This window comes from Anopheles maculipalpis, chromosome 3RL, assembly GCF_943734695.1.
Source record: "Anopheles maculipalpis chromosome 3RL, idAnoMacuDA_375_x, whole genome shotgun sequence".
In the NCBI taxonomy this organism is placed as follows: Eukaryota; Metazoa; Arthropoda; class Insecta; order Diptera; family Culicidae; genus Anopheles; species Anopheles maculipalpis.
This window is the reverse complement of record NC_064872.1, coordinates 50,382,427-50,404,630: the sequence shown is the minus strand read 5'-3', so window position 1 is coordinate 50,404,630 and position 22,204 is coordinate 50,382,427. Positions and strand designations below refer to the sequence as shown.

General features: G+C 46.1%; 44 non-coding genes across 44 annotated transcripts; all 44 read right to left on the bottom strand.

Annotated features, from left to right (window-relative positions):
- Positions 1-198: 198 nt before the first annotated feature.
- On the bottom strand, positions 199-317 carry LOC126566037 (5S ribosomal RNA). The gene has a single exon (XR_007607113.1). It is a non-coding gene; the product is annotated as a 5S ribosomal RNA (ribosomal RNA).
- A 388-nt stretch (positions 318-705) lies between these two features.
- LOC126566246 (5S ribosomal RNA) lies at positions 706-824 on the bottom strand. The gene has a single exon (XR_007607308.1). It is a non-coding gene; the product is annotated as a 5S ribosomal RNA (ribosomal RNA).
- Positions 825-1,212: 388 nt separating this feature from the next.
- Positions 1,213-1,331, bottom strand: LOC126566036 (5S ribosomal RNA). Its single transcript, XR_007607112.1, has one exon. It is a non-coding gene; the product is annotated as a 5S ribosomal RNA (ribosomal RNA).
- Positions 1,332-1,719: 388 nt separating this feature from the next.
- LOC126566034 (5S ribosomal RNA) lies at positions 1,720-1,838 on the bottom strand. The gene has a single exon (XR_007607110.1). It is a non-coding gene; the product is annotated as a 5S ribosomal RNA (ribosomal RNA).
- A 390-nt stretch (positions 1,839-2,228) lies between these two features.
- LOC126566033 (5S ribosomal RNA) lies at positions 2,229-2,347 on the bottom strand. Its single transcript, XR_007607109.1, has one exon. It is a non-coding gene; the product is annotated as a 5S ribosomal RNA (ribosomal RNA).
- Positions 2,348-2,736: 389 nt separating this feature from the next.
- LOC126566032 (5S ribosomal RNA) lies at positions 2,737-2,855 on the bottom strand. The gene has a single exon (XR_007607108.1). It is a non-coding gene; the product is annotated as a 5S ribosomal RNA (ribosomal RNA).
- Positions 2,856-3,243: 388 nt separating this feature from the next.
- LOC126566031 (5S ribosomal RNA) lies at positions 3,244-3,362 on the bottom strand. The gene has a single exon (XR_007607107.1). It is a non-coding gene; the product is annotated as a 5S ribosomal RNA (ribosomal RNA).
- A 390-nt stretch (positions 3,363-3,752) lies between these two features.
- Positions 3,753-3,871, bottom strand: LOC126566030 (5S ribosomal RNA). Its single transcript, XR_007607106.1, has one exon. It is a non-coding gene; the product is annotated as a 5S ribosomal RNA (ribosomal RNA).
- Positions 3,872-4,260: 389 nt separating this feature from the next.
- On the bottom strand, positions 4,261-4,379 carry LOC126566322 (5S ribosomal RNA). Its single transcript, XR_007607378.1, has one exon. It is a non-coding gene; the product is annotated as a 5S ribosomal RNA (ribosomal RNA).
- A 388-nt stretch (positions 4,380-4,767) lies between these two features.
- Positions 4,768-4,886, bottom strand: LOC126566321 (5S ribosomal RNA). Its single transcript, XR_007607377.1, has one exon. It is a non-coding gene; the product is annotated as a 5S ribosomal RNA (ribosomal RNA).
- A 390-nt stretch (positions 4,887-5,276) lies between these two features.
- LOC126566320 (5S ribosomal RNA) lies at positions 5,277-5,395 on the bottom strand. The gene has a single exon (XR_007607376.1). It is a non-coding gene; the product is annotated as a 5S ribosomal RNA (ribosomal RNA).
- A 389-nt stretch (positions 5,396-5,784) lies between these two features.
- On the bottom strand, positions 5,785-5,903 carry LOC126566319 (5S ribosomal RNA). The gene has a single exon (XR_007607375.1). It is a non-coding gene; the product is annotated as a 5S ribosomal RNA (ribosomal RNA).
- A 390-nt stretch (positions 5,904-6,293) lies between these two features.
- On the bottom strand, positions 6,294-6,412 carry LOC126566318 (5S ribosomal RNA). The gene has a single exon (XR_007607374.1). It is a non-coding gene; the product is annotated as a 5S ribosomal RNA (ribosomal RNA).
- A 390-nt stretch (positions 6,413-6,802) lies between these two features.
- On the bottom strand, positions 6,803-6,921 carry LOC126566315 (5S ribosomal RNA). The gene has a single exon (XR_007607372.1). It is a non-coding gene; the product is annotated as a 5S ribosomal RNA (ribosomal RNA).
- Positions 6,922-7,312: 391 nt separating this feature from the next.
- LOC126566314 (5S ribosomal RNA) lies at positions 7,313-7,431 on the bottom strand. The gene has a single exon (XR_007607371.1). It is a non-coding gene; the product is annotated as a 5S ribosomal RNA (ribosomal RNA).
- Positions 7,432-7,821: 390 nt separating this feature from the next.
- LOC126566313 (5S ribosomal RNA) lies at positions 7,822-7,940 on the bottom strand. Its single transcript, XR_007607370.1, has one exon. It is a non-coding gene; the product is annotated as a 5S ribosomal RNA (ribosomal RNA).
- Positions 7,941-8,331: 391 nt separating this feature from the next.
- On the bottom strand, positions 8,332-8,450 carry LOC126566312 (5S ribosomal RNA). Its single transcript, XR_007607369.1, has one exon. It is a non-coding gene; the product is annotated as a 5S ribosomal RNA (ribosomal RNA).
- A 390-nt stretch (positions 8,451-8,840) lies between these two features.
- On the bottom strand, positions 8,841-8,959 carry LOC126566253 (5S ribosomal RNA). Its single transcript, XR_007607314.1, has one exon. It is a non-coding gene; the product is annotated as a 5S ribosomal RNA (ribosomal RNA).
- A 388-nt stretch (positions 8,960-9,347) lies between these two features.
- LOC126566310 (5S ribosomal RNA) lies at positions 9,348-9,466 on the bottom strand. The gene has a single exon (XR_007607368.1). It is a non-coding gene; the product is annotated as a 5S ribosomal RNA (ribosomal RNA).
- Positions 9,467-9,855: 389 nt separating this feature from the next.
- LOC126566309 (5S ribosomal RNA) lies at positions 9,856-9,974 on the bottom strand. Its single transcript, XR_007607367.1, has one exon. It is a non-coding gene; the product is annotated as a 5S ribosomal RNA (ribosomal RNA).
- A 391-nt stretch (positions 9,975-10,365) lies between these two features.
- On the bottom strand, positions 10,366-10,484 carry LOC126566308 (5S ribosomal RNA). Its single transcript, XR_007607366.1, has one exon. It is a non-coding gene; the product is annotated as a 5S ribosomal RNA (ribosomal RNA).
- Positions 10,485-10,871: 387 nt separating this feature from the next.
- On the bottom strand, positions 10,872-10,990 carry LOC126566307 (5S ribosomal RNA). The gene has a single exon (XR_007607365.1). It is a non-coding gene; the product is annotated as a 5S ribosomal RNA (ribosomal RNA).
- Positions 10,991-11,380: 390 nt separating this feature from the next.
- Positions 11,381-11,499, bottom strand: LOC126566306 (5S ribosomal RNA). The gene has a single exon (XR_007607364.1). It is a non-coding gene; the product is annotated as a 5S ribosomal RNA (ribosomal RNA).
- Positions 11,500-11,888: 389 nt separating this feature from the next.
- On the bottom strand, positions 11,889-12,007 carry LOC126566245 (5S ribosomal RNA). The gene has a single exon (XR_007607307.1). It is a non-coding gene; the product is annotated as a 5S ribosomal RNA (ribosomal RNA).
- A 388-nt stretch (positions 12,008-12,395) lies between these two features.
- LOC126566305 (5S ribosomal RNA) lies at positions 12,396-12,514 on the bottom strand. Its single transcript, XR_007607363.1, has one exon. It is a non-coding gene; the product is annotated as a 5S ribosomal RNA (ribosomal RNA).
- A 388-nt stretch (positions 12,515-12,902) lies between these two features.
- On the bottom strand, positions 12,903-13,021 carry LOC126566303 (5S ribosomal RNA). The gene has a single exon (XR_007607361.1). It is a non-coding gene; the product is annotated as a 5S ribosomal RNA (ribosomal RNA).
- Positions 13,022-13,411: 390 nt separating this feature from the next.
- LOC126566302 (5S ribosomal RNA) lies at positions 13,412-13,530 on the bottom strand. Its single transcript, XR_007607360.1, has one exon. It is a non-coding gene; the product is annotated as a 5S ribosomal RNA (ribosomal RNA).
- Positions 13,531-13,918: 388 nt separating this feature from the next.
- LOC126566301 (5S ribosomal RNA) lies at positions 13,919-14,037 on the bottom strand. The gene has a single exon (XR_007607359.1). It is a non-coding gene; the product is annotated as a 5S ribosomal RNA (ribosomal RNA).
- A 392-nt stretch (positions 14,038-14,429) lies between these two features.
- On the bottom strand, positions 14,430-14,548 carry LOC126566300 (5S ribosomal RNA). The gene has a single exon (XR_007607358.1). It is a non-coding gene; the product is annotated as a 5S ribosomal RNA (ribosomal RNA).
- A 390-nt stretch (positions 14,549-14,938) lies between these two features.
- Positions 14,939-15,057, bottom strand: LOC126566299 (5S ribosomal RNA). Its single transcript, XR_007607357.1, has one exon. It is a non-coding gene; the product is annotated as a 5S ribosomal RNA (ribosomal RNA).
- Positions 15,058-15,448: 391 nt separating this feature from the next.
- LOC126566272 (5S ribosomal RNA) lies at positions 15,449-15,571 on the bottom strand. Its single transcript, XR_007607332.1, has one exon. It is a non-coding gene; the product is annotated as a 5S ribosomal RNA (ribosomal RNA).
- Positions 15,572-15,959: 388 nt separating this feature from the next.
- On the bottom strand, positions 15,960-16,078 carry LOC126566298 (5S ribosomal RNA). Its single transcript, XR_007607356.1, has one exon. It is a non-coding gene; the product is annotated as a 5S ribosomal RNA (ribosomal RNA).
- Positions 16,079-16,469: 391 nt separating this feature from the next.
- Positions 16,470-16,588, bottom strand: LOC126566297 (5S ribosomal RNA). Its single transcript, XR_007607355.1, has one exon. It is a non-coding gene; the product is annotated as a 5S ribosomal RNA (ribosomal RNA).
- Positions 16,589-16,975: 387 nt separating this feature from the next.
- On the bottom strand, positions 16,976-17,094 carry LOC126566293 (5S ribosomal RNA). The gene has a single exon (XR_007607352.1). It is a non-coding gene; the product is annotated as a 5S ribosomal RNA (ribosomal RNA).
- Positions 17,095-17,484: 390 nt separating this feature from the next.
- Positions 17,485-17,603, bottom strand: LOC126566282 (5S ribosomal RNA). The gene has a single exon (XR_007607341.1). It is a non-coding gene; the product is annotated as a 5S ribosomal RNA (ribosomal RNA).
- Positions 17,604-17,993: 390 nt separating this feature from the next.
- On the bottom strand, positions 17,994-18,112 carry LOC126566273 (5S ribosomal RNA). Its single transcript, XR_007607333.1, has one exon. It is a non-coding gene; the product is annotated as a 5S ribosomal RNA (ribosomal RNA).
- A 390-nt stretch (positions 18,113-18,502) lies between these two features.
- Positions 18,503-18,621, bottom strand: LOC126566260 (5S ribosomal RNA). Its single transcript, XR_007607321.1, has one exon. It is a non-coding gene; the product is annotated as a 5S ribosomal RNA (ribosomal RNA).
- Positions 18,622-19,005: 384 nt separating this feature from the next.
- Positions 19,006-19,124, bottom strand: LOC126566255 (5S ribosomal RNA). Its single transcript, XR_007607316.1, has one exon. It is a non-coding gene; the product is annotated as a 5S ribosomal RNA (ribosomal RNA).
- Positions 19,125-19,508: 384 nt separating this feature from the next.
- Positions 19,509-19,627, bottom strand: LOC126566238 (5S ribosomal RNA). Its single transcript, XR_007607300.1, has one exon. It is a non-coding gene; the product is annotated as a 5S ribosomal RNA (ribosomal RNA).
- Positions 19,628-20,015: 388 nt separating this feature from the next.
- On the bottom strand, positions 20,016-20,134 carry LOC126566236 (5S ribosomal RNA). Its single transcript, XR_007607298.1, has one exon. It is a non-coding gene; the product is annotated as a 5S ribosomal RNA (ribosomal RNA).
- A 388-nt stretch (positions 20,135-20,522) lies between these two features.
- Positions 20,523-20,641, bottom strand: LOC126566235 (5S ribosomal RNA). Its single transcript, XR_007607297.1, has one exon. It is a non-coding gene; the product is annotated as a 5S ribosomal RNA (ribosomal RNA).
- Positions 20,642-21,025: 384 nt separating this feature from the next.
- Positions 21,026-21,144, bottom strand: LOC126566234 (5S ribosomal RNA). The gene has a single exon (XR_007607296.1). It is a non-coding gene; the product is annotated as a 5S ribosomal RNA (ribosomal RNA).
- A 390-nt stretch (positions 21,145-21,534) lies between these two features.
- On the bottom strand, positions 21,535-21,653 carry LOC126566244 (5S ribosomal RNA). The gene has a single exon (XR_007607306.1). It is a non-coding gene; the product is annotated as a 5S ribosomal RNA (ribosomal RNA).
- A 388-nt stretch (positions 21,654-22,041) lies between these two features.
- Positions 22,042-22,160, bottom strand: LOC126566249 (5S ribosomal RNA). Its single transcript, XR_007607310.1, has one exon. It is a non-coding gene; the product is annotated as a 5S ribosomal RNA (ribosomal RNA).
- Between the last annotated feature and the right edge of the window lie 44 nt (positions 22,161-22,204).

The window sequence follows — 22,204 nt, the reverse complement described above, 5'->3', positions numbered from 1 at the left end:
TTCCCTCCCTTTCTACGCACTTTACGTTGTCTAAAAATAGAACACGATTTGTAAGGGAAACAATGGCTGGGAATGAGGAGTCATTTAAATATCATTTTCTTAACATGCTAGTGTCTCATGGCAGAGCCCTCCACAGCTAGGCATTTTCTATCCGTGCACGCAGCTAGTTGGGAAGGTACAACATAAAAAAGGTGAAGATGCCAACGACACATGGTTTTCCCAAGTGGTCACCCACCTAAGTACTAGCCATGCCCGATGTTGCTTAACTTCGGTGATCGGACGAGAACCGGTGTGTTCAACATGGTATGGTCGTTGACAAGCATGGTCATCGCTCGCACGCATCAAGAACCACCGTCTTCTGGGCATCGGTAACGGTACGCCACCATGTAGGCCGAAGGCCTGGAACAAGTTCAGAGGACACAGGATGCAACACATTTCGGATTTTACACTGCAAATGCTTCCTCGAAAAATGGAAAAAATACATCCAAAAGAGATTCGAACCTTATTCCTTCCCTTTCTACGCACTTTACGTTGTCTAAAAATAGAACACGATTTGTAAGGGAAACAATGGCTGGGAATGAGGAGTCATTTAAATATCCTTTTCTTAACATGCGAGTATCTCATGGCAGCCCTCCACAGCTAAGCATTCATTTTCTATCCGTGCACGCAGCTAGTTGGGCAGGTACAACATAAAAAAGGTGAAGATGCCAACGACACATGATTTTCCCAAGTGGTCACCCACCTAAGTACTAGCCATGCCCGATGTTGCTTAACTTCGGTGATCGGACGAGAACCGGTGTGTTCAACATGGTATGATCGTTGACAAGCATGGCCATCGCTCGCACGCATCAAGAACCACCGTCTTCTGGGCATCGGTAACAGTACGCCACCATGTAGGCCGAAGGCCTGGAACGAGTTCAGAGGACACAGGATGCAACACATTTCGGATTTTACACTGCAAATGCTTCCTCGAAAAATGGAAAAAATACATCCAAAAGAGATTCGAACCTTATTCCTTCCCTTTCTACGCACTTTACGTTGTCTAAAAATAGAACACGATTTGTAAGGGAAACAATGGCTGGGGCTGAGGAGTCATTTAAATATCCTTTTCTTAACATGCGAGTATCTCATGGCAGCCCTCCACAGCTAAGCATTCATTTTCTATCCGAGCACGCAGCTAGTTGGGCAGGTACAACATAAAAAAGGTGAAGATGCCAACGACACATGGTTTTCCCAAGTGGTCACCCACCTAAGTACTAGCCATGCCCGATGTTGCTTAACTTCGGTGATCGGACGAGAACCGGTGTGTTCAACATGGTATGGTCGTTGACAAGCATGGCCATCGCTCGCACGCATCAAGAACCACCGTCTTCTGGGCATCGGTAACAGTACGCCACCATGTAGGCCGAAGGCCTAGAACGAGTTCAGAGGACACAGGATGCAACACATTTCGGATTTTACACTTCAAATGCTAGCTCGAACAATGGAAAAAAAATACATCCAAAAGAGATTCGAACCTTATTCCTTCCCTTTCTACGCACTTTACGTTGTCTAAAAATAGAACACGATTTGTAAGGGAAACAATGGCTGGGAATGAGGAGTCATTTAAATATCATTTTCTTAACATGCTAGTGTCTCATGGCAGAGCCCTCCACAGCTAGGCATTTTCTATCCGTGCACGCAGCTAGTTGGGAAGGTACAACATAAAAAAGGTGAAGATGCCAACGACACATGGTTTTCCCAAGTGGTCACCCACCTAAGTACTAGCCATGCCCGATGTTGCTTAACTTCGGTGATCGGACGAGAACCGGTGTGTTCAACATGGTATGGTCGTTGACAAGCATGGCCATCGCTCGCACGCATCAACAACCACCGTCTTCTGGGCATCGGTAACAGTACGCCACCATGTAGGCCGAAGGCCTGGAACGAGTTCAGAGGACACAGGATGCAACACATTTCAGATTTTACACTGCAAATGCTACTTCGAACAATGGAAAAAAAATACATCCAAAGGAGATTCGAACCTTATTCCCTCCCTTTCTACGCACTTTACGTTGTCTAAAAATAGAACACGATTTGTAAGGGAAACAATGGCTGGGAATGAGGAGTCATTTAAATATCCTTTTCTTAACATGCGAGTATCTCATGGCAGCCCTCCACAGCTAAGCATTCATTTTCTATCCGAGCACGCAGCTAGTTGGGCAGGTACAACATAAAAAAGGTGAAGATGCCAACGACACATGGTTTTCCCAAGTGGTCACCCACCTAAGTACTAGCCATGCCCGATGTTGCTTAACTTCGGTGATCGGACGAGAACCGGTGTGTTCAACATGGTATGGTCGTTGACAAGCATGGCCATCGCTCGCACGCATCAACAACCACCGTCTTCTGGGCATCGGTAACAGTACGCCACCATGTAGGCCGAAGGCCTGGAACAAGTTCAAAGGACACAGGATGGAACACATTTCAGATTTTACACTGCAAATACTACCTCGAACAATGGAAAAAAATACATCCAAAGGAGATTCGAACCTTATTCCCTCCCTTTCTACGCACTTTACGTTGTCTAAAAATAGAACACGATTTGTAAGGGAAACAATGGCTGGGAATGAGGAGTCATTTATATATCCTTTTCTTAACATGCGAGTATCTCATGGCAACCCTCCACAGCTAGGCATTCATTTTCTATCCGTGCACGCAGCTAGTTGGGCAGGTACAACATAAAAAAGGTGAAGATGCCAACGACACATGGTTTTCCCAAGTGGTCACCCACCTAAGTACTAGCCATGCCCGATGTTGCTTAACTTCGGTGATCGGACGAGAACCGGTGTGTTCAACATGGTATGGTCGTTGACAAGCATGGCCATCGCTCGCACGCATCAACAACCACCGTCTTCTGGGCATCGGTAACAGTACGCCACCATGTAGGCCGAAGGCCTAGAACGAGTTCAGAGGACACAGGATGCAACACATTTCGGATTTTACACTTCAAATGCTAGCTCGAACAATGGAAAAAAAATACATCCAAAAGAGATTCGAACCTTATTCCTTCCCTTTCTACGCACTTTACGTTGTCTAAAAATAGAACACGATTTGTAAGGGAAACAATGGCTGGGAATGAGGAGTCATTTAAATATCATTTTCTTAACATGCTAGTGTCTCATGGCAGAGCCCTCCACAGCTAGGCATTTTCTATCCGTGCACGCAGCTAGTTGGGAAGGTACAACATAAAAAAGGTGAAGATGCCAACGACACATGGTTTTCCCAAGTGGTCACCCACCTAAGTACTAGCCATGCCCGATGTTGCTTAACTTCGGTGATCGGACGAGAACCGGTGTGTTCAACATGGTATGGTCGTTGACAAGCATGGCCATCGCTCGCACGCATCAACAACCACCGTCTTCTGGGCATCGGTAACAGTACGCCACCATGTAGGCCGAAGGCCTGGAACGAGTTCAGAGGACACAGGATGCAACACATTTCAGATTTTACACTGCAAATGCTACTTCGAACAATGGAAAAAAAATACATCCAAAGGAGATTCGAACCTTATTCCCTCCCTTTCTACGCACTTTACGTTGTCTAAAAATAGAACACGATTTGTAAGGGAAACAATGGCTGGGAATGAGGAGTCATTTAAATATCCTTTTCTTAACATGCGAGTATCTCATGGCAGCCCTCCACAGCTAAGCATTCATTTTCTATCCGAGCACGCAGCTAGTTGGGCAGGTACAACATAAAAAAGGTGAAGATGCCAACGACACATGGTTTTCCCAAGTGGTCACCCACCTAAGTACTAGCCATGCCCGATGTTGCTTAACTTCGGTGATCGGACGAGAACCGGTGTGTTCAACATGGTATGGTCGTTGACAAGCATGGCCATCGCTCGCACGCATCAACAACCACCGTCTTCTGGGCATCGGTAACAGTACGCCACCATGTAGGCCGAAGGCCTGGAACAAGTTCAAAGGACACAGGATGGAACACATTTCAGATTTTACACTGCAAATACTACCTCGAACAATGGAAAAAAATACATCCAAAGGAGATTCGAACCTTATTCCCTCCCTTTCTACGCACTTTACGTTGTCTAAAAATAGAACACGATTTGTAAGGGAAACAATGGCTGGGAATGAGGAGTCATTTATATATCCTTTTCTTAACATGCGAGTATCTCATGGCAACCCTCCACAGCTAGGCATTCATTTTCTATCCGTGCACGCAGCTAGTTGGGCAGGTACAACATAAAAAAGGTGAAGATGCCAACGACACATGGTTTTCCCAAGTGGTCACCCACCTAAGTACTAGCCATGCCCGATGTTGCTTAACTTCGGTGATCGGACGAGAACCGGTGTGTTCAACATGGTATGGTCGTTGACAAGCATGGCCATCGCTCGCACGCATCAACAACCACCGTCTTCTGGGCATCGGTAACAGTACGCCACCATGTAGGCCGAAGGCCTAGAACGAGTTCAGAGGACACAGGATGCAACACATTTCGGATTTTACACTTCAAATGCTAGCTCGAACAATGGAAAAAAAATACATCCAAAAGAGATTCGAACCTTATTCCTTCCCTTTCTACGCACTTTACGTTGTCTAAAAATAGAACACGATTTGTAAGGGAAACAATGGCTGGGAATGAGGAGTCATTTAAATATCATTTTCTTAACATGCTAGTGTCTCATGGCAGAGCCCTCCACAGCTAGGCATTTTCTATCCGTGCACGCAGCTAGTTGGGAAGGTACAACATAAAAAAGGTGAAGATGCCAACGACACATGGTTTTCCCAAGTGGTCACCCACCTAAGTACTAGCCATGCCCGATGTTGCTTAACTTCGGTGATCGGACGAGAACCGGTGTGTTCAACATGGTATGGTCGTTGACAAGCATGGCCATCGCTCGCACGCATCAACAACCACCGTCTTCTGGGCATCGGTAACAGTACGCCACCATGTAGGCCGAAGGCCTGGAACGAGTTCAGAGGACACAGGATGCAACACATTTCAGATTTTACACTGCAAATGCTACTTCGAACAATGGAAAAAAAATACATCCAAAGGAGATTCGAACCTTATTCCCTCCCTTTCTACGCACTTTACGTTGTCTAAAAATAGAACACGATTTGTAAGGGAAACAATGGCTGGGAATGAGGAGTCATTTAAATATCCTTTTCTTAACATGCGAGTATCTCATGGCAGCCCTCCACAGCTAAGCATTCATTTTCTATCCGAGCACGCAGCTAGTTGGGCAGGTACAACATAAAAAAGGTGAAGATGCCAACGACACATGGTTTTCCCAAGTGGTCACCCACCTAAGTACTAGCCATGCCCGATGTTGCTTAACTTCGGTGATCGGACGAGAACCGGTGTGTTCAACATGGTATGGTCGTTGACAAGCATGGCCATCGCTCGCACGCATCAACAACCACCGTCTTCTGGGCATCGGTAACAGTACGCCACCATGTAGGCCGAAGGCCTGGAACAAGTTCAAAGGACACAGGATGGAACACATTTCAGATTTTACACTGCAAATACTACCTCGAACAATGGAAAAAAATACATCCAAAGGAGATTCGAACCTTATTCCCTCCCTTTCTACGCACTTTACGTTGTCTAAAAATAGAACACGATTTGTAAGGGAAACAATGGCTGGGAATGAGGAGTCATTTATATATCCTTTTCTTAACATGCGAGTATCTCATGGCAACCCTCCACAGCTAGGCATTCATTTTCTATCCGTGCACGCAGCTAGTTGGGCAGGTACAACATAAAAAAGGTGAAGATGCCAACGACACATGGTTTTCCCAAGTGGTCACCCACCTAAGTACTAGCCATGCCCGATGTTGCTTAACTTCGGTGATCGGACGAGAACCGGTGTGTTCAACATGGTATGGTCGTTGACAAGCATGGCCATCGCTCGCACGCATCAAGAACCACCGTCTTCTGGGCATCGGTAACAGTACGCCACCATGTAGGCCGAAGGCCTGGAACGAGTTCAGAGGACACAGGATGCAACACATTTCAGATTTTACACTGCAAATGCTACTTCGAACAATGGAAAAAAAATACATCCAAAGGAGATTCGAACCTTATTCCCTCCCTTTCTACGCACTTTACGTTGTCTAAAAATAGAACACGATTTGTAAGGGAAACAATGGCTGGGAATGAGGAGTCATTTAAATATCCTTTTCTTAACATGCGAGTATCTCATGGCAGCCCTCCACAGCTAAGCATTCATTTTCTATCCGAGCACGCAGCTAGTTGGGCAGGTACAACATAAAAAAGGTGAAGATGCCAACGACACATGGTTTTCCCAAGTGGTCACCCACCTAAGTACTAGCCATGCCCGATGTTGCTTAACTTCGGTGATCGGACGAGAACCGGTGTGTTCAACATGGTATGGTCGTTGACAAGCATGGCCATCGCTCGCACGCATCAAGAACCACCGTCTTCTGGGCATCGGTAACAGTACGCCACCATGTAGGCCGAAGGCCTGGAACGAGTTCAGAGGACACAGGATGCAACACATTTCGCATTTTACACTGCAAATGCTAGCTCGAACAATGGAAAAAAAATACATCCAAAAGAGATTCGAACCTTATTCCTTCCCTTTCTACGCACTTTACGTTGTCTAAAAATAGAACACGATTTGTAAGGGAAACAATGGCTGGGAATGAGGAGTGATTTAAATATCCTTTTCTTAACATGCGAGTATCCCATGGCAGCCCTCCACAGCTAGGCATTCATTTTCTATCCGTGCACGCAGCTAGTTGGGCAGGTACAACATAAAAAAGGTGAAGATGCCAACGACACATGGTTTTCCCAAGTGGTCACCCACCTAAGTACTAGCCATGCCCGATGTTGCTTAACTTCGGTGATCGGACGAGAACCGGTGTGTTCAACATGGTATGGTCGTTGACAAGCATGGTCATCGCTCGCACGCATCAAGAACCACCGTCTTCTGGGCATCGGTAACGGTACGCCACCATGTAGGCCGAAGGCCTGGAACAAGTTCAGAGGACACAGGATGCAACACATTTCGGATTTTACACTGCAAATGCCACCTCGAACAATGGAAAAAAATACATCCAAAAGAGATTCGAACCTTATTCCTTCCATTTCTACGCACTTTACGTTGTCTAAAAATAGAACACGATTTGTAAGGGAAACAATGGCTGGGAATGAGGAGTCGTTTAAATATCCTTTTCTTAACATGCGAGTATCTCATGGCAGAGCCCTCCACAGCTAGGCATTCATTTTCTATCCGTGCACGCAGCTAGATGGGAAGGTACAACATAAAAAAGGTGAAGATGCCAACGACACATGGTTTTCCCAAGTGGTCACCCACCTAAGTACTAGCCATGCCCGATGTTGCTTAACTTCGGTGATCGGACGAGAACCGGTGTGTTCAACATGGTATGGTCGTTGACAAGCATGGCCATCGCTCGCACGCATCAAGAACCACCGTCTTCTGGGCATCGGTAACAGTACGCCACCATGTAGGCCGAAGGCCTGGAACGAGTTCAGAGGACACAGGATGCAACACATTTCGCATTTTACACTGCAAATGCTAGCTCGAACAATGGAAAAAAAATACATCCAAAAGAGATTCGAACCTTATTCCTTCCCTTTCTACGCACTTTACGTTGTCTAAAAATAGAATACGATTTGTAAGGGAAACAATGGCTGGGAATGAGGAGTGATTTAAATATCCTTTTCTTAACATGCGAGTATCCCATGGCAGCCCTCCACAGCTAGGCATTCATTTTCTATCCGTGCACGCAGCTAGTTGGGCAGGTACAACATAAAAAAGGTGAAGATGCCAACGACACATGGTTTTCCCAAGTGGTCACCCACCTAAGTACTAGCCATGCCCGATGTTGCTTAACTTCGGTGATCGGACGAGAACCGGTGTGTTCAACATGGTATGGTCGTTGACAAGCATGGTCATCGCTCGCACGCATCAAGAACCACCGTCTTCTGGGCATCGGTAACGGTACGCCACCATGTAGGCCAAAGGCCTGGAACAAGTTCAGAGGACACAGGATGCAACACATTTCGGATTTTACACTGCAAATGCCACCTCGAACAATGGAAAAAAATACATCCAAAAGAGATTCGAACCTTATTCCTTCCATTTCTACGCACTTTACGTTGTCTAAAAATAGAACACGATTTGTAAGGGAAACAATGGCTGGGAATGAGGAGTCGTTTAAATATCCTTTTCTTAACATGCGAGTATCTCATGGCAGAGCCCTCCACAGCTAGGCATTCATTTTCTATCTGTGCACGCAGCTAGATGGGAAGGTACAACATAAAAAAGGTGAAGATGCCAACGACACATGGTTTTCCCAAGTGGTCACCCACCTAAGTACTAGCCATGCCCGATGTTGCTTAACTTCGGTGATCGGACGAGAACCGGTGTGTTCAACATGGTATGGTCGTTGACAAGCATGGCCATCGCTCGCACGCATCAAGAACCACCGTCTTCTGGGCATCGGTAACAGTACGCCACCATGTAGGCCGAAGGCCTGGAACGAGTTCAGAGGACACAGGATGCAACACATTTCGCATTTTACACTGCAAATGCTAGCTCGAACAATGGAAAAAAAATACATCCAAAAGAGATTCGAACCTTATTCCTTCCCTTTCTACGCACTTTACGTTGTCTAAAAATAGAATACGATTTGTAAGGGAAACAATGGCTGGGAATGAGGAGTGATTTAAATATCCTTTTCTTAACATGCGAGTATCTCATGGCAGCCCTCCACAGCTAAGCATTAATTTTCTATCCGTGCACGCAGCTAGTTGGGCAGGTACAACATAAAAAAGGTGAAGATGCCAACGACACATGGTTTTCCCAAGTGGTCACCCACCTAAGTACTAGCCATGCCCGATGTTGCTTAACTTCGGTGATCGGACGAGAACCGGTTTGTTCAACATGGTATGGTCGTTGACAAGCATGGCCATCGCTCGCACGCATCAAGAACCACCGTCTTCTGGGCATCGGTAACAGTACGCCACCATGTAGGCCGAAGGCCTGGAACGAGTTCAGAGGACACAGGATGCAACACATTTCGCATTTTACACTGCAAATGCTAGCTCGAACAATGGAAAAAAAATACATCCAAAAGAGATTCGAACCTTATTCCTTCCCTTTCTACGCACTTTACGTTGTCTAAAAATAGAACACGATTTGTAAGGGAAACAATGGCTGGGAATGAGGAGTCATTTAAATATCATTTTCTTAACATGCTAGTGTCTCATGGCAGAGCCCTCCACAGCTAGGCATTTTCTATCCGTGCACGCAGCTAGTTGGGCAGGTACAACATAAAAAAGGTGAAGATGCCAACGACACATGGTTTTCCCAAGTGGTCACCCACCTAAGTACTAGCCATGCCCGATGTTGCTTAACTTCGGTGATCGGACGAGAACCGGTGTGTTCAACATGGTATGGTCGTTGACAAGCATGGCCATCGCTCGCACGCATCAACAACCACCGTCTTCTGGACATCGGTAACAGTACGCCACCATGTAGGCCGAAGGCCTGGAACGAGTTCAGAGGACACAGGATGCAACACATTTCAGATTTTACACTGCAAATGCCACCTCGAACAATGGAAAAAAATACATCCAAAAGAGATTCGAACCTTATTCCTTCCATTTCTACGCACTTTACGTTGTCTAAAAATAGAACACGATTTGTAAGGGAAACAATGGCTGGCGATGAGGAGTCATTTAAATATCCTTTTCTTAACATGCGAGTATCCCATGGCAGCCCTCCACAGCTAGCCATTCATTTTCTATCCGTGCACGCAGCTAGTTGGGCAGGTACAACATAAAAAAGGTGAAGATGCCAACGACACATGGTTTTCCCAAGTGGTCACCCACCTAAGTACTAGCCATGCCCGATGTTGCTTAACTTCGGTGATCGGACGAGAACCGGTGTGTTCAACATGGTATGGTCGTTGACAAGCATGGTCATCGCTCGCACGCATCAAGAACCACCGTCTTCTGGGCATCGGTAACGGTACGCCACCATGTAGGCCGAAGGCCTGGAACAAGTTCAGAGGACACAGGATGCAACACATTTCGGATTTTACACTGCAAATGCCACCTCGAACAATGGAAAAAAATACATCCAAAAGAGATTCGAACCTTATTCCTTCCATTTCTACGCACTTTACGTTGTCTAAAAATAGAACACGATTTGTAAGGGAAACAATGGCTGGGAATGAGGAGTCGTTTAAATATCCTTTTCTTAACATGCGAGTATCTCATGGCAGAGCCCTCCACAGCTAGGCATTCATTTTCTATCCGTGCACGCAGCTAGATGGGAAGGTACAACATAAAAAAGGTGAAGATGCCAACGACACATGGTTTTCCCAAGTGGTCACCCACCTAAGTACTAGCCATGCCCGATGTTGCTTAACTTCGGTGATCGGACGAGAACCGGTGTGTTCAACATGGTATGGTCGTTGACAAGCATGGCCATCGCTCGCACGCATCAAGAACCACCGTCTTCTGGGCATCGGTAACAGTACGCCACCATGTAAGCCGAAGGCCTGGAACGAGTTCAGAGGACACAGGATGCAACACATTTCGGATTTTCTTTTGCAAATGCTACCTCGAACAATGGAAAAAAATACATCCAAAATAGATTCGAACCTTATTCCCTCCCTTTCTACGCACTTTACGTTGTCTAAAAATAGAACACGATTTGTAAGGGAAACAATGGCTGGGAATGAGGAGTCATTTAAATATCATTTTCTTAACATGCTAGTGTCTCATGGCAGAGCCCTCCACAGCTAGGCATTTTCTATCCGTGCACGCAGCTAGTTGGGAAGGTACAACATAAAAAAGGTGAAGATGCCAACGACACATGGTTTTCCCAAGTGGTCACCCACCTAAGTACTAGCCATGCCCGATGTTGCTTAACTTCGGTGATCGGACGAGAACCGGTGTGTTCAACATGGTATGGTCGTTGACAAGCATGGTCATCGCTCGCACGCATCAAGAACCACCGTCTTCTGGGCATCGGTAACGGTACGCCACCATGTAGGCCGAAGGCCTGGAACAAGTTCAGAGGACACAGGATGCAACACATTTCGGATTTTACACTGCAAATGCTTCCTCGAAAAATGGAAAAAATACATCCAAAAGAGATTCGAACCTTATTCCTTCCCTTTCTACGCACTTTACGTTGTCTAAAAATAGAACACGATTTGTAAGGGAAACAATGGCTGGGAATGAGGAGTCATTTAAATATCATTTTCTTAACATGCTAGTGTCTCATGGCAGAGCCCTCCACAGCTAGGCATTCATTTTCTATCCGTGCACGCAGCTAGTTGGGCAGGTACAACATAAAAAAGGTGAAGATGCCAACGACACATGGTTTTCCCAAGTGGTCACCCACCTAAGTACTAGCCATGCCCGATGTTGCTTAACTTCGGTGATCGGACGAGAACCGGTGTGTTCAACATGGTATGGTCGTTGACAAGCATGGCCATCGCTCGCACGCATCAAGAACCACCGTCTTCTGGGCATCGGTAACAGTACGTCACCATGTAGGCCGAAGGCCTGGAACGAGTTCAGAGGACACAGGATGCAACACATTTCAGATTTTACACTGCAAATACCACCTCGAACAATGGAAAAAAATACATCCAATGGAGATTCGAACCTTAATCCTTCCCTTTCTACGCACTTTACGTTGTCTAAAAATAGAACACGATTTGTAAGGGAAACAATGGCTGGGAATGAGGAGTCATTTAAATATCCTTTTCTTAACATGCGAGTATCTCATGGCAGCCCTCCACAGCTAAGCATTCATTTTCTATCCGTGCACGCAGCTAGTTGGGCAGGTACAACATAAAAAAGGTGAAGATGCCAACGACACATGATTTTCCCAAGTGGTCACCCACCTAAGTACTAGCCATGCCCGATGTTGCTTAACTTCGGTGATCGGACGAGAACCGGTGTGTTCAACATGGTATGATCGTTGACAAGCATGGCCATCGCTCGCACGCATCAAGAACCACCGTCTTCTGGGCATCGGTAACAGTACGCCACCATGTAGGCCGAAGGCCTGGAACGAGTTCAGAGGACACAGGATGCAACACATTTCGGATTTTACACTGCAAATGCTTCCTCGAAAAATGGAAAAAATACATCCAAAAGAGATTCGAACCTTATTCCTTCCCTTTCTACGCACTTTACGTTGTCTAAAAATAGAACACGATTTGTAAGGGAAACAATGGCTGGGGCTGAGGAGTCATTTAAATATCCTTTTCTTAACATGCGAGTATCTCATGGCAGCCCTCCACAGCTAAGCATTCATTTTCTATCCGAGCACGCAGCTAGTTGGGCAGGTACAACATAAAAAAGGTGAAGATGCCAACGACACATGGTTTTCCCAAGTGGTCACCCACCTAAGTACTAGCCATGCCCGATGTTGCTTAACTTCGGTGATCGGACGAGAACCGGTGTGTTCAACATGGTATGGTCGTTGACAAGCATGGCCATCGCTCGCACGCATCAAGAACCACCGTCTTCTGGGCATCGGTAACAGTACGCCACCATGTAGGCCGAAGGCCTAGAACGAGTTCAGAGGACACAGGATGCAACACATTTCGGATTTTACACTTCAAATGCTAGCTCGAACAATGGAAAAAAAATACATCCAAAAGAGATTCGAACCTTATTCCTTCCCTTTCTACGCACTTTACGTTGTCTAAAAATAGAACACGATTTGTAAGGGAAACAATGGCTGGGAATGAGGAGTCATTTAAATATCATTTTCTTAACATGCTAGTGTCTCATGGCAGAGCCCTCCACAGCTAGGCATTTTCTATCCGTGCACGCAGCTAGTTGGGAAGGTACAACATAAAAAAGGTGAAGATGCCAACGACACATGGTTTTCCCAAGTGGTCACCCACCTAAGTACTAGCCATGCCCGATGTTGCTTAACTTCGGTGATCGGACGAGAACCGGTGTGTTCAACATGGTATGGTCGTTGACAAGCATGGCCATCGCTCGCACGCATCAAGAACCACCGTCTTCTGGGCATCGGTAACAGTACGCCACCATGTAGGCCGAAGGCCTGGAACGAGTTCAGAGGACACAGGATGCAACACATTTCAGATTTTACACTGCAAATGCTACTTCGAACAATGGAAAAAAAATACATCCAAAGGAGATTCGAACCTTATTCCCTCCCTTTCTACGCACTTTACGTTGTCTAAAAATAGAACACGATTTGTAAGGGAAACAATGGCTGGGAATGAGGAGTCATTTAAATATCCTTTTCTTAACATGCGAGTATCTCATGGCAGCCCTCCACAGCTAAGCATTCATTTTCTATCCGAGCACGCAGCTAGTTGGGCAGGTACAACATAAAAAAGGTGAAGATGCCAACGACACATGGTTTTCCCAAGTGGTCACCCACCTAAGTACTAGCCATGCCCGATGTTGCTTAACTTCGGTGATCGGACGAGAACCGGTGTGTTCAACATGGTATGGTCGTTGACAAGCATGGCCATCGCTCGCACGCATCAAGAACCACCGTCTTCTGGGCATCGGTAACAGTACGCCACCATGTAGGCCGAAGGCCTGGAACGAGTTCAGAGGACACAGGATGCAACACATTTCGCATTTTACACTGCAAATGCTAGCTCGAACAATGGAAAAAAAATACATCCAAAAGAGATTCGAACCTTATTCCTTCCCTTTCTACGCACTTTACGTTGTCTAAAAATAGAACACGATTTGTAAGGGAAACAATGGCTGGGAATGAGGAGTCATTTAAATATCATTTTCTTAACATGCTAGTGTCTCATGGCAGAGCCCTCCACAGCTAGGCATTTTCTATCCGTGCACGCAGCTAGTTGGGAAGGTACAACATAAAAAAGGTGAAGATGCCAACGACACATGGTTTTCCCAAGTGGTCACCCACCTAAGTACTAGCCATGCCCGATGTTGCTTAACTTCGGTGATCGGACGAGAACCGGTGTGTTCAACATGGTATGGTCGTTGACAAGCATGGCCATCGCTCGCACGCATCAAGAACCACCGTCTTCTGGGCATCGGTAACGGTACGCCACCATGCAGGCCGAAGGCCTGGAACAAGTTCAGGGGACACAGGATGCAACACATTTCGCATTTTACACTGCAAATGCTAGCTCGAACAATGGAAAAAAAATACATCCAAAAGAGATTCGAACCTTATTCCTTCCCTTTCTACGCACTTTACGTTGTCTAAAAATAGAACACGATTTGTAAGGGAAACAATGGCTGGGAATGAGGAGTCGTTTAAATATCCTTTTCTTAACATGCGAGTATCTCATGGCAGAGCCCTCCACAGCTAGGCATTCATTTTCTATCCGTGCACGCAGCTAGATGGGAAGGTACAACATAAAAAAGGTGAAGATGCCAACGACACATGGTTTTCCCAAGTGGTCACCCACCTAAGTACTAGCCATGCCCGATGTTGCTTAACTTCGGTGATCGGACGAGAACCGGTGTGTTCAACATGGTATGGTCGTTGACAAGCATGGCCATCGCTCGCACGCATCAAGAACCACCGTCTTCTGGGCATCGGTAACAGTACGCCACCATGTAGGCCGAAGGCCTGGAACGAGTTCAGAGGACACAGGATGCAACACATTTCGCATTTTACACTGCAAATGCTAGCTCGAACAATGGAAAAAAAATACATCCAAAAGAGATTCGAACCTTATTCCTTCCCTTTCTACGCACTTTACGTTGTCTAAAAATAGAATACGATTTGTAAGGGAAACAATGGCTGGGAATGAGGAGTGATTTAAATATCCTTTTCTTAACATGCGAGTATCCCATGGCAGCCCTCCACAGCTAGGCATTCATTTTCTATCCGTGCACGCAGCTAGTTGGGCAGGTACAACATAAAAAAGGTGAAGATGCCAACGACACATGGTTTTCCCAAGTGGTCACCCACCTAAGTACTAGCCATGCCCGATGTTGCTTAACTTCGGTGATCGGACGAGAACCGGTGTGTTCAACATGGTATGGTCGTTGACAAGCATGGTCATCGCTCGCACGCATCAAGAACCACCGTCTTCTGGGCATCGGTAACGGTACGCCACCATGTAGGCCGAAGGCCTGGAACAAGTTCAGAGGACACAGGATGCAACACATTTCGGATTTTACACTGCAAATGCCACCTCGAACAATGGAAAAAAATACATCCAAAAGAGATTCGAACCTTATTCCTTCCATTTCTACGCACTTTACGTTGTCTAAAAATAGAACACGATTTGTAAGGGAAACAATGGCTGGGAATGAGGAGTCGTTTAAATATCCTTTTCTTAACATGCGAGTATCTCATGGCAGAGCCCTCCACAGCTAGGCATTCATTTTCTATCTGTGCACGCAGCTAGATGGGAAGGTACAACATAAAAAAGGTGAAGATGCCAACGACACATGGTTTTCCCAAGTGGTCACCCACCTAAGTACTAGCCATGCCCGATGTTGCTTAACTTCGGTGGGTGATCGGACGAGAACCGGTGTGTTCAACATGGTATGGTCGTTGACAAGCATGGCCATCGCTCGCACGCATCAAGAACCACCGTCTTCTGGGCATCGGTAACAGTACGTCACCATGTAGGCCGAAGGCCTGGAACGAGTTCAGAGGACACAGGATGCAACACATTTCGCATTTTACACTGCAAATGCTAGCTCGAACAATGGAAAAAAAATACATCCAAAAGAGATTCGAACCTTATTCCTTCCCTTTCTACGCACTTTACGTTGTCTAAAAATAGAACACGATTTGTAAGGGAAACAATGGCTGGGAATGAGGAGTCATTTAAATATCATTTTCTTAACATGCTAGTGTCTCATGGCAGAGCCCTCCACAGCTAGGCATTTTCTATCCGTGCACGCAGCTAGTTGGGCAGGTACAACATAAAAAAGGTGAAGATGCCAACGACACATGGTTTTCCCAAGTGGTCACCCACCTAAGTACTAGCCATGCCCGATGTTGCTTAACTTCGGTGATCGGACGAGAACCGGTGTGTTCAACATGGTATGGTCGTTGACAAGCATGGTCATCGCTCGCACGCATCAAGAACCACCGTCTTCTGGGCATCGGTAACGGTACGCCACCATGTAGGCCGAAGGCCTGGAACAAGTTCAGAGGACACAGGATGCAACACATTTCGGATTTTACACTGCAAATGCCACCTCGAACAATGGAAAAAAATACATCCAAAAGAGATTCGAACCTTATTCCTTCCATTTCTACGCACTTTACGTTGTCTAAAAATAGAACACGATTTGTAAGGGAAACAATGGCTGGGAATGAGGAGTCGTTTAAATATCCTTTTCTTAACATGCGAGTATCTCATGGCAGAGCCCTCCACAGCTAGGCATTCATTTTCTATCCGTGCACGCAGCTAGATGGGAAGGTACAACATAAAAAAGGTGAAGATGCCAACGACACATGGTTTTCCCAAGTGGTCACCCACCTAAGTACTAGCCATGCCCGATGTTGCTTAACTTCGGTGATCGGACGAGAACCGGTGTGTTCAACATGGTATGGTCGTTGACAAGCATGGCCATCGCTCGCACGCATCAAGAACCACCGTCTTCTGGGCATCGGTAACAGTACGCCACCATGTAAGCCGAAGGCCTGGAACGAGTTCAGAGGACACAGGATGCAACACATTTCAGATTTTCTTTTGCAAATGCTACCTCGAACAATGGAAAAAAATACATCCAAAATAGATTCGAACCTTATTCCCTCCCTTTCTACGCACTTTACGTTGTCTAAAAATAGAACACGATTTGTAAGGGAAACAATGGCTGGGAATGAGGAGTCATTTAAATATCATTTTCTTAACATGCTAGTGTCTCATGGCAGAGCCCTCCACAGCTAGGCATTTTCTATCCGTGCACGCAGCTAGTTGGGAAGGTACAACATAAAAAAGGTGAAGATGCCAACGACACATGGTTTTCCCAAGTGGTCACCCACCTAAGTACTAGCCATGCCCGATGTTGCTTAACTTCGGTGATCGGACGAGAACCGGTGTGTTCAACATGGTATGGTCGTTGACAAGCATGGTCATCGCTCGCACGCATCAAGAACCACCGTCTTCTGGGCATCGGTAACGGTACGCCACCATGTAGGCCGAAGGCCTGGAACAAGTTCAGAGGACACAGGATGCAACACATTTCGGATTTTACACTGCAAATGCTTCCTCGAAAAATGGAAAAAATACATCCAAAAGAGATTCGAACCTTATTCCTTCCCTTTCTACGCACTTTACGTTGTCTAAAAATAGAACACGATTTGTAAGGGAAACAATGGCTGGGAATGAGGAGTCATTTAAATATCATTTTCTTAACATGCTAGTGTCTCATGGCAGAGCCCTCCACAGCTAGGCATTCATTTTCTATCCGTGCACGCAGCTAGTTGGGCAGGTACAACATAAAAAAGGTGAAGATGCCAACGACACATGGTTTTCCCAAGTGGTCACCCACCTAAGTACTAGCCATGCCCGATGTTGCTTAACTTCGGTGATCGGACGAGAACCGGTGTGTTCAACATGGTATGGTCGTTGACAAGCATGGCCATCGCTCGCACGCATCAAGAACCACCGTCTTCTGGGCATCGGTAACGGTACGCCACCATGTAGGCCGAAGGCCTGGAACAAGTTCAAAGGACACAGGATGCAACACATTTCAGATTTTACACTGCAAATGCTACCTCGAACAATGGAAAAAAAATACATCCAATGGAGATTCGAACCTTAATCCTTCCCTTTCTACGCACTTTACGTTGTCTAAAAATAGAACACGATTTGTAAGGGAAACAATGGCTGGGAATGAGGAGTCATTTAAATATCCTTTTCTTAACATGCGAGTATCTCATGGCAGCCCTCCACAGCTAAGCATTCATTTTCTATCCGAGCACGCAGCTAGTTGGGCAGGTACAACATAAAAAAGGTGAAGATGCCAACGACACATGGTTTTCCCAAGTGGTCACCCACCTAAGTACTAGCCATGCCCGATGTTGCTTAACTTCGGTGATCGGACGAGAACCGGTGTGTTCAACATGGTATGGTCGTTGACAAGCATGGTCATCGCTCGCACGCATCAAGAACCACCGTCTTCTGGGCATCGGTAACGGTACGCCACCATGTAGGCCGAAGGCCTGGAACAAGTTCAGAGGACACAGGATGCAACACATTTCGGATTTTACACTGCAAATGCTTCCTCGAAAAATGGAAAAAATACATCCAAAAGAGATTCGAACCTTATTCCTTCCCTTTCTACGCACTTTACGTTGTCTAAAAATAGAACACGATTTGTAAGGGAAACAATGGCTGGGAATGAGGAGTCATTTAAATATCATTTTCTTAACATGCTAGTGTCTCATGGCAGAGCCCTCCACAGCTAGGCATTCATTTTCTATCCGTGCACGCAGCTAGTTGGGCAGGTACAACATAAAAAAGGTGAAGATGCCAACGACACATGGTTTTCCCAAGTGGTCACCCACCTAAGTACTAGCCATGCCCGATGTTGCTTAACTTCGGTGATCGGACGAGAACCGGTGTGTTCAACATGGTATGGTCGTTGACAAGCATGGCCATCGCTCGCACGCATCAAGAACCACCGTCTTCTGGGCATCGGTAACAGTACGCCACCATGTAGGCCGAAGGCCTGGAACGAGTTCAGAGGACACAGGATGCAACACATTTCAGATTTTACACTGCAAATGCTACTTCGAACAATGGAAAAAATACATCCAAAAGAGATTCGAACCTTATTCCTTCCCTTTCTACGCACTTTACGTTGTCTAAAAATAGAACACGATTTGTAAGGGAAACAATGGCTGGGAATGAGGAGTGATTTAAATATCCTTTTCTTAACATGCGAGTATCTCATGGCAGCCCTCCACAGCTAGGCATTTTCTATCCGTGCACGCAGCTAGTTGGGCAGGTACAACATAAAAAAGGTGAAGATGCCAACGACACATGATTTTCCCAAGTGGTCACCCACCTAAGTACTAGCCATGCCCGATGTTGCTTAACTTCGGTGATCGGACGAGAACCAGTGTGTTCAACATGGTATGATCGTTGACAAGCATGGCCATCGCTCGCACGCATCAAGAACCACCGTCTTCTGGGCATCGGTAACGGTACGCCACCATGTAGGCCGAAGGTCTGGAACAAGTTCAAAGGACACAGGATGCAACACATTTCGGATTTTACACTGCAAATGCTTCCTCGAAAAATGGAAAAAATACATCCAAAAGAGATTCGAACCTTATTCCTTCCCTTTCTACGCACTTTACGTTGTCTAAAAATAGAACACGATTTGTAAGGGAAACAATGGCTGGGAATGAGGAGTGATTTAAATATCCTTTTCTTAACATGCGAGTATCCCATGGCAGCCCTCCACAGCTAGGCATTTTCTATCCGTGCACGCAGCTAGTTGGGCAGGTACAACATAAAAAAGGTGAAGATGCCAACGACACATGGTTTTCCCAAGTGGTCACCCACCTAAGTACTAGCCATGCCCGATGTTGCTTAACTTCGGTGATCGGACGAGAACCGGTGTGTTCAACATGGTATGATCGTTGACAAGCATGGCCATCGCTCGCACGCATCAAGAACCACCGTCTTCTGGGCATCGGTAACGGTACGCCACCATGTAGGCCGAAGGTCTGGAACAAGTTCAAAGGACACAGGATGCAACACATTTCGGATTTTACACTGCAAATGCTTCCTCGAAAAATGGAAAAAATACATCCAAAAGAGATTCGAACCTTATTCCTTCCCTTTCTACGCACTTTACGTTGTCTAAAAATAGAACACGATTTGTAAGGGAAACAATGGCTGGGGCTGAGGAGTCATTTAAATATCCTTTTCTTAACATGCGAGTATCTCATGGCAGCCCTCCACAGCTAAGCATTCATTTTCTATCCGAGCACGCAGCTAGTTGGGCAGGTACAACATAAAAAAGGTGAAGATGCCAACGACACATGGTTTTCCCAAGTGGTCACCCACCTAAGTACTAGCCATGCCCGATGTTGCTTAACTTCGGTGATCGGACGAGAACCGGTGTGTTCAACATGGTATGATCGTTGACAAGCATGGCCATCGCTCGCACGCATCAAGAACCACCGTCTTCTGGGCATCGGTAACGGTACGCCACCATGTAGGCCGAAGGTCTGGAACAAGTTCAAAGGACACAGGATGCAACACATTTCGGATTTTACACTGCAAATGCTTCCTCGAAAAATGGAAAAAATACATCCAAAAGAGATTCGAACCTTATTCCTTCCCTTTCTACGCACTTTACGTTGTCTAAAAATAGAACACGATTTGTAAGGGAAACAATGGCTGGGGCTGAGGAGTCATTTAAATATCCTTTTCTTAACATGCGAGTATCTCATGGCAGCCCTCCACAGCTAAGCATTCATTTTCTATCCGAGCACGCAGCTAGTTGGGCAGGTACAACATAAAAAAGGTGAAGATGCCAACGACACATGGTTTTCCCAAGTGGTCACCCACCTAAGTACTAGCCATGCCCGATGTTGCTTAACTTCGGTGATCGGACGAGAACCGGTGTGTTCAACATGGTATGATCGTTGACAAGCATGGCCATCGCTCGCACGCATCAAGAACCACCGTCTTCTGGGCATCGGTAACGGTACGCCACCATGTAGGCCGAAGGTCTGGAACAAGTTCAAAGGACACAGGATGCAACACATTTCGGATTTTACACTGCAAATGCTTCCTCGAAAAATGGAAAAAATACATCCAAAAGAGATTCGAACCTTATTCCTTCCCTTTCTACGCACTTTACGTTGTCTAAAAATAGAACACGATTTGTAAGGGAAACAATGGCTGGGAATGAGGAGTGATTTAAATATCCTTTTCTTAACATGCGAGTATCCCATGGCAGCCCTCCACAGCTAGGCATTTTCTATCCGTGCACGCAGCTAGTTGGGCAGGTACAACATAAAAAAGGTGAAGATGCCAACGACACATGGTTTTCCCAAGTGGTCACCCACCTAAGTACTAGCCATGCCCGATGTTGCTTAACTTCGGTGATCGGACGAGAACCGGTGTGTTCAACATGGTATGATCGTTGACAAGCATGGCCATCGCTCGCACGCATCAAGAACCACCGTCTTCTGGGCATCGGTAACGGTACGCCACCATGTAGGCCGAAGGTCTGGAACAAGTTCAAAGGACACAGGATGCAACACATTTCGGATTTTACACTGCAAATGCTTCCTCGAAAAATGGAAAAAATACATCCAAAAGAGATTCGAACCTTATTCCTTCCCTTTCTACGCACTTTACGTTGTCTAAAAATAGAACACGATTTGTAAGGGAAACAATGGCTGGGAATGAGGAGTCATTTAAATATCATTTTCTTAACATGCTAGTGTCTCATGGCAGAGCCCTCCACAGCTAGGCATTCATTTTCTATCCGTGCACGCAGCTAGTTGGGCAGGTACAACATAAAAAAGGTGAAGATGCCAACGACACATGATTTTCCCAAGTGGTCACCCACCTAAGTACTAGCCATGCCCGATGTTGCTTAACTTCGGTGATCGGACGAGAACCGGTGTGTTCAACATGGTATGATCGTTGACAAGCATGGCCATCGCTCGCACGCATCAAGAACCACCGTCTTCTGGGCATCGGTAACGGTACGCCACCATGTAGGCCGAAGGTCTGGAACAAGTTCAAAGGACACAGGATGCAACACATTTCGGATTTTACACTGCAAATGCTTCCTCGAAAAATGGAAAAAATACATCCAAAAGAGATTCGAACCTTATTCCTTCCCTTTCTACGCACTTTACGTTGTCTAAAAATAGAACACGATTTGTAAGGGAAACAATGGCTGGGGCTGAGGAGTCATTTAAATATCCTTTTCTTAACATGCGAGTATCTCATGGCAGCCCTCCACAGCTAAGCATTCATTTTCTATCCGAGCACGCAGCTAGTTGGGCAGGCACAACATAAAAAAGGTGAAGATGCCAACGACACATGGTTTTCCCAAGTGGTCACCCACCTAAGTACTAGCCATGCCCGATGTTGCTTAACTTCGGTGATCGGACGAGAACCGGTGTGTTCAACATGGTATGGTCGTTGACAAGCATGGCCATCGCTCGCACGCATCAAGAACCACCGTCTTCTG